Here is a 12,020-nt window from a genome sequence, read left to right on the forward strand (position 1 = left end):
GCAAAAAATAGCAAAAATAAATGATGAAGGTAAAACATTTCCAAAAGGTAAAACATTTCCAAAACCACATTTCCAAAACCGTTTTAATGTGACCTTCATACAACAAAATAAAAATGAACTTTTTAAACAAATCTCTGGGACATTAAGGTGCCCAAATTTGAAGAAATATGTAAATACAGTCTTGATTTAAACCTCTTACGTCAAGCTTTTGTTTTAAATGTTTAGCCAACAGGAAAGATCAGATAAATGAAGGTCAGATGATGCCTACATGTATTTGATACTCACTGCTCTGCTCCGGCATTTCCTACATGTCCCAAACATGACCACAGCATCCAGCCAGGAGGCTTAAGGCCACTGTTATGGATGAAGCATGTCTTGTTTATATGAGGGAGGGTGTGTGTGCGTGGGAGTACAGCTGCATTGCTGCTGCCTCTTTCAGTCAGTGCCCTGGAGGCTGGATGATGGGCCTCAGCCAGGTGTGCCAGGTTACAGCCAAAAAACAAACCGATTTGAAAACAATATACAAATAAATCAGAGGCCGCTTGTTAACATCATAGTCCAGAGGAAAGCAAATGGGAAAAAATTATAACTCAGGGCTAAGACATTTCATGTTTCACCGAGCATGCTTCCAAACATGTCTCACAAAAACATTTTATAGGACTAGAAAGAAAAAAAGAGAGAGAGAAATTTAAAAAGCCAAACACAAGTAAAGGTAAAAGGACATTCAGGTGTTTGGTATACATGCCAACAAAAAGCTCAACATACGCTCACCCACACCAGTTCATTTCACACCAGCGCTGACTCTCAGAGTGTGAAAAACTAGGAAGAAAAAACGAGCTCGTTTGGGCAAGAGAAAAATAACCTACAACCCATTTTGCTTTCTGAAAAACGACATGCAAGCGGGTCCACATTCAAGCTCAAGACAGACACGGAGGAAGGGATTTGCGTAAACATGCACATCATTACCCATCTACAATTGCAGGTGATGTAAAATGAGCAATCGCTACGAGAGAAGTGCGAATCCCTCCTTCCCCAATCCCCTGCTTTTGACATCTGCTCCATGCCCAAACATCTGCATAGTGTTACTCTAACTCTTCTCACACACATAGCTGGGATCTGCCAACCCAACCGCCGCCGCTAATAAATGACGAGGTGAATTGTGGCTTTGAAGGAAACTTTATCTCTTCTTTTTGGGGCCTCAAAAGTGCTCATAAATCTTAGGAAAAGACAATATTAAGCATACCACAGACTGCGCCTTTAGCCGTACAAATATGGGTGAAAAGAAGTTCAGGGTAATATCGTCTCACTTAGGTAAAAACTGCATTGGACGGCAAGGCACCGATCGACTCAAGGGGAAGGACTTAAATAAAATTCGAGAATGAGATCAATAGTATGAGGTATATTCAATGTCATTTAGCATTTAAATCATTCACCATGTTTCAAAACCGCTGCCTCATTCAGCTAGATCTCAGCATGTACTTGATACAGTATTTAACACTCTGTGATATTTTATTGATCCTGTCATATCGGCGAAATCATCCCGCTTTCGTACTCGGATCTGTGTAGTAATGTGTGAGTCTCAATGCTCAACGCATTAAAAAACAATCAGCTGCAACTCGGGTGTCTCCGCACTTCATCTACTCGCAGCAATTTCACGGCCGTGGCACATGAATGTTTCAGCTGGAGTGTGTGGTAGAGCAGCGATCCCATGTCTGAGGTGGCGTAAAGGAGGGGTTTCTCAGAGCCGGGTAACTAACCCCTAACAAGAGGCCTGGAGACCTCCAGCGGTATCCACTTATCATCTCTAAATATTAGCCTGACCTCTCAGCCGGTCGCTTCCTCCCCGGGGGCAGGCAGGAAGAGGGGTTTCCATTGGCCGTGGAGAGCACTCCGTCGGATCAAACGTTGATCTAACACGCGACTCCACGAGGCTTTGATCGTTTCGAGTCCTATTCAGTGACAGGAAAGGATTGTGTTTGAAGGAGGTTTACGGCAATGAGCGTGAGAGTGTGTGTACACTTTAGAGGCATCAACTGTGCTCGAGTGCAGTTCCTCTGAGTGCGTGCATTTACTGGAACTTTTGGAGAGCACTTGCTTTTCTGAAAATGTCCTTGCAAATGTAGTAAAACCTGCTGGTCTCATCTGTGTATATTATATATATATATATATATATATATATATATATATATATATATATATATATATATATATAAATTGTACTGACCTCAAACTTTTGAATGGTAGTGTACAGTAACACAATGAAATAGTAATTGATGTATGCAGTGACTAAATGAGACTAAAATCTAATCACGGCACAGGAGATGCCATAACTTCACGTTATAACGTGACCCACATGCACTCAGCTAATGATGCTTCAATTATACTGCAAACATGCCTCCACCGGGTATATAGCCTCCTATCCCCAACCAGCACAAATGCCTTCCTGATTTGCAGCAAATTAGACACATGGCAAATAATACCTAACTGGCTGCTGTTGTGTTTGCACTACGCATGCATAAATGAATTGGTAAAAGGGGGGAGTGGGGCTAATGGTTAAGATGCAACATGCGTATAATTGTACAATTAGGCTCTTATCATCATGTAGGACCTCACCATTACTGACTGCTATTAGAGGAAAAATAATAAAATGGTAAACGGATTATAAGTGCAATATTATTGCCAGGTGAAATTGATAGATTAATTTAGCAATGGTTTTTGATTAATTTGGGCTGTCCCTCAGTATAGCAGTCTGGGCCACAAAATGCTTACTCTGTTTTAGAATATCAAAAACATGTGGACCATCTTCGGTTGGCCACTCACTCTTGCTAAGAGGGGTTGTAAAACGGATGCTGTGTTAATTGTCTTAAATATTTTTAATGCATATATATGCATATGCATATATATGCGTATATATATATTTATTGCATGCGATTAATTCTTAATTAAATCCTTAACACGTTAAAATAATTTAACGCAAATAAATTACTGAAGCATGTGAAATTGTGTCATTAACGTAATTTACGTCACACAGTTTGATGCTGATTACATCAGAGATCACAGAGAGAATAGAGACTTCATTCCAGTGTCTGTTTCACTTTAAAACAAGAACTGTTATATTCTGTCATTGTATCTGAATAGTTAATACAGTAGTTAATACATTAACTAATGTTTAACTAATGAACCTTATTGTAAAGTGTTACCGAGTCGTACATTAAGCACGTGTGAGTCCGTTATATTGATGCAGAAACAAATCATGTACAGTATGAGCGCTCTCGACACTGATCGCACATTGCATTTATGCACAGACACATTTCAGTACATTCCCGTCGTTTTCACACACGCATGTCCTGTGTATGTTACTGTGTACTTTAGTATATTTTTATATATATATATATATATATATATATATATATATATATATATATATATATATATATATATATATATTCAGGTCAAGGCGGTTGGTTTAGTTTTTTTTTGGCTCAGAATCGCAACTGGACTTGTCTAAAATGTAAACAAGCTCTTTGCTGTTGCACATACTATACACTGAATTCTATACATAAATGTATGAATTATATAGACTCATATAATTTGGTTATTTGGTGTCCTTTTGGAGTTTGCAAGTGTCCTTATTTTGGAAAGACACCTAAATTTACTTTGAAAAAAGTTTTGTGAGAATCACACTTCAATCTGATGGTTTACTTTGCTGGATATAGGCAATGATGGCAAAATGGACGTGTTAAACAAGATAAGTGATGTATGCTTAATTTCACGATAAGTGCGCGATTAATCACGATTAATCGCACAAAAGGGTGCGCGGTTAATTGCATTTAAAAAATTTTATCTATTGACAGCCCTAATATATATATTAGGGCTGGGCGATATGACGATATTATCGTATATCGACGATGTCTTGCAAGTATCACGATGTCGATATTAAAAGTCAGTTACAGACGATAATCGCCAATATCGAGAAAAATTTTAACATAGTCCCATAGTTACCATTCACATATTTATTCACATAGCATGAATGAAATATTTTGTAGCCTATAGTAGCTAGCTAATTAATTAGGAATAAAAAAAATCTATTCTGGAATCACATTTACTTAAGGCCAGGAATCGAATAGGCCTAGGCTATTCTTTATAAAAGTAACATTTTGATTTTGCTTATTAACAATGTATTTTTATTTTTAAAACATTCAAGCATTCCCGTAAACACAGTTTTGTCACGCATGTTTGTGTAACAGACTATATTGGATTTGTGTATTATCAATACCCGCGGTGCTAATAATGTACATTTCTGTTTAAACCAACAAGATTGTTAAATTCGAATTAAAAGGCTAAATTAAATTACAAATTAGAATGGATAGCCTAAACATCTATGACTCCTTAAAAATAACCACATTTATTTTCCAGTGATTTCGTTTTACACGCACAAACAACAGAAAAGGAGGATTCACATCTGCAGCGCAAAATAAACCTAAATAAAAGGAATAAATACACAAAATATATTCACTTAAACAATTAACAGATTAACAAAACGAAAGAAAAAAAAACTGAAACCATATGCTGTTTTAATTTATTTATTTTTTTGCTACGCTCTCCACACAAACACGTTCAAAAAGGAAACTAAGACAGTGGTAGGCTACCTGTTTTCTTTATTTTACAAAAACGAAATGTTTTGTTTTTGTTGTGAGTGTACACAGATATGATTAAACTCTTTACAGTTTATGTATGACCAAAAATGAGTATTTTAAGTTATTTTCACTGGTGGAAGGAAGCAGTTCAATGATCATGCCGGCGCCTCGCGCGCACACGTCAATAGCACTGCTTGACATCGCAGCCTGTTCATTATCAAAATAAATGAAACAAAATTCACAAACAACATTTGTAATTACTTATTTTCCAAATAAATAATGATTTGTTTTATTATTATTATTATTTCGTTATAAGATGCCTGTAAGGACACATCGGAGCTCTAAAACATGAGAAGAAAAAAAAAACTTTCCGTTTTTGGTCATGCAGAACGAATCAAATTGTTTTTAATCGCTTTTAGACAAATAACAAATACATTATAGCTTAACTACAAGTTTAAAAAAACGGCGTGACGCATTTAAAATTAAATTAATTAAACGTAGCCTATTATCATGATATGTGTCTGATGTTTCTCTTCCAAAAATGAAAGAGAAACATCGGACCTTAAGAAAAAATAGGCAAGACACATTTGACATCAACATGCATCATTCTTACAATCACCACCAGAATGTCCACCTTCACAATGAACTCCGTTAAACTCTGATCAATTCAACAGTTCTCTTCACAAAACGAAATTCATTTCAAACACTTGATAAGAGCAGTGTGGAAATGATTAACAACACTAACATAACAACAAAGCTAATGTTTTATATTAAAGCACAAACAAAGAAAAGAAAATCAAACCTTTAATCTTTAATTAAATTATGTCTACTGATTTGCAGGCTATTGTCAGATAAAGTGCAACCAAACTGATGTGTGTTTACAGTACTTGTCGGCTATGTTGTCTCCGACGGGGACAGGGCGGACGGGGCAGGGCTCGGGTAGGCGATATTATCGGATCTCGCGATATTTTTTAAGGCGATTATCGATAAAATATTTTTTACATATCGCCCAGCCCTAATATATATAAACATTTTTGACAGCCCATAATATAATATAGTATAATATAATATAATATATTAATAAATTATAATATAATATATTATAAATATTAATAATATAATATAATTAATATAATATAATATAAAAACATATTTGTGTTTTATTTGTTAATAATTTAATATTAATATTTAACTTTAACTGTTCATGCAAATTCATTTTTTGTTGTGGTAAACAGAATAGTGAAATTTCACTGGTCCTAGAATGTTGGTATTGTGACAACCCTAGTAAGGAATACTATTTAAAATTTCATCCGCGCAATTCACCATAGTGACCATCCTGCAGTGACGGGGCGGCTGCCAGTCATTTTCTTTCACTCACTAGCTGGATTTGCATTGTGTGATCTTTCTGGGTGGAATTGAGTGGGGTGGGGTGGGGGGGATACAGTTTGGCGGGCAGCTGACGCCAGATTCAGCTCAAGGTCAGCAGGAGGGCTGCCTGAGTGCGAATTTGTGTGTGCGTGTGTCTGAGCAAAAGCAGCAATACCTACGTGGGAGGGATGGCATTGCGAGTCACCTCGCTGAAATCATCGGCAGAGCCCTTGTGAACGAGGTGTCATTATGAGTATGAAATACAACCAACCCCCAACCCGGTGCCCAATTTTGTTGCCAGGGAACTCTGATGTCTGATTGGTGAAAAAAGGAAGAGGAAAAAACAGAGGGAGAGGGTGATGGAGAAAAAGAGAGAGAGAGAATAATGCCACTTCAGGGTGTAGGCTGCCATACCGCTTGCTGTATCAGTTAATGGTTTCTCTCTCCTGCTCGGCTGACAGTATTTTAGACGTAGCTCAACCTGCTTTGTGTGCACCATAGCACTTACAGGTCTGAAAGCCCATGCTAGGCAAATGCACAATGTGAAAAATGAGCTATAGATAGTGTTAGAGAGAAAAACAGACAAGAGAGAGAGAATGTGTGTTTCTTTTTCACAGGTGACACTTCCTTTCACGGCTTCCTCTACGGCACAGCCACATCCTCCCTGGACGAAGCATCCACTCAGTGGAACTGGCACACGCCTGCAAGTGTCAAGAGCTCCTCTTTTATGTCCCTGGGCTGTTCTAGAACCATCTGCAGCTGGGCCCTCAGAGGCCCGTTGGACCCCGCTTTTAATTATCTTCATCTCTCTCACACTTCACAACACCCCCGTTTCGATCTCCTCCCTCCCCTTAACGTGAATACGTACACACCTTTTAGGGGGGGAAACTGCTCCTGTTTCTTTAAGAGAATGGTTGTATGTCGGTGCCTTCAGAGACTGCGTGTTCACTCACAGCAGAGACGAATGACATGCTGAGGTTAACGCTCAGGTGTAATACACAACACATTTGAGCTTTCTTATGTTTATTACGAGAAGGATTTATATTTTAATTCAGGTTTATTTCCAATAATGAAAATGCTTTTTAAATAAAACTTTTTTTAGAGAGAGAAAATGACTCGATCAAAATAAATTACATTGTATTTTCTTATTACTGATATTAATTACTTGGATAATATAATATAATATAATATAATATAATATAATATAATATAATATAGGAAATATTTAATTTTTTAATAATTTAATATATAATTGCTTCAATTGTATTGTTTATGATGAAAAAGGCCATTTAAAGGGATAGTACACCTGAAAATTAAAATTCTGTGAATATTTACTCACCCTCATGTTGTCCCAAACCTGTCTGAGTTTATTTTGTGCATGAAAATGAAAAGGAGATATTTAGTGGAATGTGCACACTGCTCTTTTCCCAAAACAGTAAAAGAGTATGGGGACTAGAGATATTTGTGAAAAAGAACAACTCAGACACTGTGCTAAATATCTCCCTTCAACATAAAGGTGAGTAAATGATGACAGAATTAAATTTTTTGGGAGGACTATCCCTTTAACAGACCATAATTTGACATTCCTATAGAAATCAGGACAGAATAAACTCAATCCAGGCACAACTGGCCCTGTGAATATGCTCAAGTCTCTGAAATCCATCTCCATTTTTGGTGTGTGTGATTTTTGCAGCTCTGTTCCTGTCTCTCATTACTGCTCACTGAAGAACACTCTGCCTCAGGATTCTGATTTCCTAGCAACAGCCTGCCACCAAACATTTGGCACAAGTTCAACACCCCTCCCTCCCTCCTCTTCCTTCCCCTCTTTCTCTTCTCCAGTGAAAAATGGCTGTTCTGCCTGCACGCTGTCCTCTGCCATGCCACGGTGGCAGAGCGGCGCGCTGCCCGGCCCGGCCCGAGCCTCTATTAACTCTCCTCTTGTCCAATTGCACCCTTTGGTAACAGGAGCGCTGGGAGTCGGCGGCAGGCATCATTAATCAGTGCTTTACCGCACAAACTCCCTCATGCTAATCTGATTTACAGATGAATGAAACTGAGGAAAGAGGGAGGGGAGCAGAAAAAACGAGGGGGACAACAATCGAGAGCTTTGCTGTTAATATTTACAGAGCTTGCAAGGCGGCACAATATTGATATTCCCCAAACACTGTGGTTGGGATTTGTTCTAACCTCTAACATTAAGTATCAGCATAGAAGTATAACTTCTGCAATTAATTTAGCCCGAACTACATGACAAAGTGCATCCAAACATTATTTTTTATAGATAATTTCAGCCTTACTGTAAATTAGTGGAGGTGAGGTTCAGTCTTTTTTTTTTTTTTTACTTTAAATCTAAATTATTGTAAATTTATTATATAATTTTAATTATTTTTTAAACTTGCTTATTCAAAACATTTTATATTATTTATTATTTTATATACATTATACAATGTATTTACATATATTGTTTCATCATTTTTATAAAAAAAAAAAGTCATATTTTTCTATTATTTATATATAAATATATTTAAATACTATATAATATATAGTAATAATTATACATAAACACGTATATACATTTACTTACTAAATCATTATGTGATTGGTTGTTTCATCCTTGCATCCTTTATTCATAAATCTCCTTTACACTTTACAGAGATTGTGTTGATTCTTGAGCAGCAGCTGACTAAGTTATGTGCTAAATATCAATAAAACAAGAAAGTACCAATAATTCAGCATTTCATTTATGCAGAACCAAAGCCAAAAACTTATATTTACCCATATATGTACCACTCTTATTCTTATGCCTTGCAAGCACTGGTATTTCCTTCAGGAAATGCATATCTAGGCTCTCAATAGAACACCATCATGGTAAATTAAAATCAATCCCTGAGGTTAAAGTGAGTGAGTTGCATGGTTTCATGTTCACACAGGGATGTCTTCCACTCTGAACACAAGGTCAATGGAGATTACCGCTCAAGGAGGCCTCCCTTATCACTGCACTGAAGCATGCCACAGTGCATTAAGTGGAAATGGCGCTGGATGGTCTCCACTCAGCCCTCTTTAAAAAACAATCTCAGCAAAATGCACCACGGAGGACTATCGAGCAGACCTCTGCACTCACGATTCACAATATGTCCTTGTTTACCATTAAATGAGTAAATCTAGCTGGTTACAGAGAGGTGCTTAGGTGGAAAATGGAGCAGTCCTGATTGATACCATGATACGGTACAATTTTAAGGCCATGACTCCGTAAATAGCAGATAAGAATTCTGGCAGTGGACTGGGGTGCCGTCACAATGTGCTCTCCCATAATGTCAAGGGAGCTATGAGAGAATCTGACCAGATCTGAAGTAGTCCAGTTTAAGAGCTCTCTAAGGGGGTGGGCTGAGGATTGACCACCACTGTATTGTGATATCACAGATGGGCTCACTCGTTTGCCAATTACATGGCAATTACATATTTGCACAGCCACAAATCATAAATCCAGCCTAACTCACTACAAACCCAGCCAACATATTTGCATTTTAAATGATCTGGGATTTAATTCATCACTTTTACGCAGAAGACCCAAAATGTGGATGAATTACAGTTTCGGGTATTAATATACAACCCCTGTTTCGATCCTGATTCACCAGTTTTTTGTTTGATTCAATTAGTGTTAAATTAAAATCAAGTTACTAAAATAACATCAAGCTATGATTACTTACAGTAAGTGCATCTTTTATATTTGTTGACGGACAGATAGACAAATATATACAGACAGAGACGAATAGACCGATATGGAAAATATCTACTGTAGTATGTTTTTGACTATCTAAAACTAAACTGGTTCATAAGGGTCATTTGATTGTGAAATAGACCACACTAGTCATGCTGTATATAAAATAAAAGATTAATCTTGGGATTTTATGACTCGATATCTAGATTGACTATCACAATTAATCAGAAAATATTTTTACCCTGCCCTAATGAATTTGTCTAGATCGCATTCATTTGACAAAAAGGCAAGAGTCTCTTTGTGCAAACAGAGAAGAAAGAGATATTCAAAAATAGAGAGAGAGAGACAGAGACAGAGAAAGAGACAGATGTGGCTTGATGCATAACAAGGACAGACTGGCTGGTGCCACAGCCTGTGATGGTTATATGGAAGAGGAAATCGCTTACATAATCCTGCGTCAGTCGAATACAGAAACTCCCAGATAACCAGCAGGACTACGAACAAGAGCACTCAGTTTATTTGATCAACCGGCCTGTTTTCAGTTTCGCAGTTCAAACAATCAAGATCTGACGCCCAGCCAAAACAAGCACTAGAGTCCATTCTCAGAAACAAGTGCGTGTAGAACAAAGAGGAAGTCCGTAGAGACCTCGACCGCCTAGACCTCGGTCGATGCTCCTGCAGCGGTCAAGTTGGCTCCCTTCTGGGTCCCTTCAGGGACCGGGTCCACCTCTACTTACTCAAACTGAGACCAGGGGCAGAATTCAAGAATGGTTGCTCCACCATTAAGGTGGGAGAAGATCTACTCCAGTAATGAACTTTCTCTGGCTGGATAATCAATTCTCACACTCCTCGACCATCACCGGGCTGCCTCTGGCCAGAAAGAGAGCGAGCGAGAACAAGAAAAATGGGGGGCTGGAGTGGCTGTGCAGTTTGGCCAAATGCATTAAACATCTGTAGAGCGGAGACCTGGAGAAGCTGCTATCAAAACTCGGTTTGGACCTGTGGAGGAAAAACAAGCCTGCTCGCTGGGATGCTCAACACCCCAATCTCAGCTGAAATTTGAGCCTCGGACAAACTGAGCAGGGCATCACAACAGAAACTATCACCTCTCCCTCAGGATCGCAGTCAAACAAGCACTACTGAAAAGCCTAGGCTGACAAAACAGGGACAAGACTTTCAATAAACACTGCCATTGAGGACAGCCATTCATCCAAGGGCATGACTTGAAGCAGATCTCAACGCTCAGTGGAGCTCCTTGCCCGAAAAGAAGCAACAGCGACAACAAGCCAACGAAGCGACAGAGCCATCAGGGCACTTTCCCATAAACGTCAGCATATTCAGTCAAGTTCGAAAACACAAAGGCCGTCAACACACAACGGCTCCTCAATATTCATGTATAGCCTCGAGCTTCCCATTCACCAAACGACAGTGTGATGAAAAACGTTTAATCAGGGACGAAAATGATTTGATTAGAGTGTCACGTTACAATGGCTGCCAAATTGAGCTTCAAAGACTGACTCCTGCTTCGAGGTTAATCACAGTCCTACAATACAGGTATTCAACAAATGATGTCCGAGTCCGTGCGGATGCCAGACTTTCTCTCGATGAATGGAGCTTACAGCAGGTACAGACCCAAGTGAAGAGCCATCCCAATCACATTTGCAATGGCTCATTAACAATAAGGTCGGAGTGTAATGGGGTCGCTCGTTTCACACCAACCTTGATTACCGGTAATTACGAGCAGCGGCTTTTTGCATCTATCTCTCCTCGCAGTGTGTACTCAGAATTAACTGGCACAGTTGACTGACGGAGCGGACGAGCGCTTAGACAAACTTGTTTTTTCAAGGGCTTAAGGTGCATGCGCAGTAAATGTAAACGTCGGTTTGGCCGATGACCTTCAGAGTGTGTCATCCTGCCCCTTGTGACCTGTTGATCAAACCTCTATACTCTCACAGGTCAAAGAGCATGCTGCTACATGCCGACTGACTGCGCTTCAGACTACATTCACTGCCTTGCAGTACCAGTTACAGCCCTTCGGGACTTCATGCATCTCTGCATTGTAGGGCTTGGAACAGAAGTTATATACTCGAGATGGCAATGTTTCTACCATTAGATTACATTCGAAAACACAATTTAAACAAAATCTCTTATCCTTCATCGAGAGGAAAAGGTTGCAACCTCCACAATCTGAAAGCTTGGTTAAAAAAAAAAAAAAAAAAGTATTAACAAACTGCCAACAACTTGAAAAAATGAATTTTAACGCTTTTCATCACATGGTGACAAACTGCAAAAAAGGC

At 38.6% G+C, this 12,020-nt stretch overlaps 1 protein-coding gene across 6 annotated transcripts in view; it reads right to left on the bottom strand.

The window, feature by feature from the left end:
• The window catches only part of adka (adenosine kinase a), a 157,918-nt gene that overhangs the window by 67,249 nt on the left and 78,649 nt on the right, over positions 1 to 12,020 (bottom strand). The gene's annotated exons all lie outside the window — the stretch shown is intronic.

This window comes from Megalobrama amblycephala, linkage group LG10, assembly GCF_018812025.1.
Source record: "Megalobrama amblycephala isolate DHTTF-2021 linkage group LG10, ASM1881202v1, whole genome shotgun sequence".
NCBI lineage: Eukaryota > Metazoa > Chordata > Actinopteri > Cypriniformes > Xenocyprididae > Megalobrama > Megalobrama amblycephala.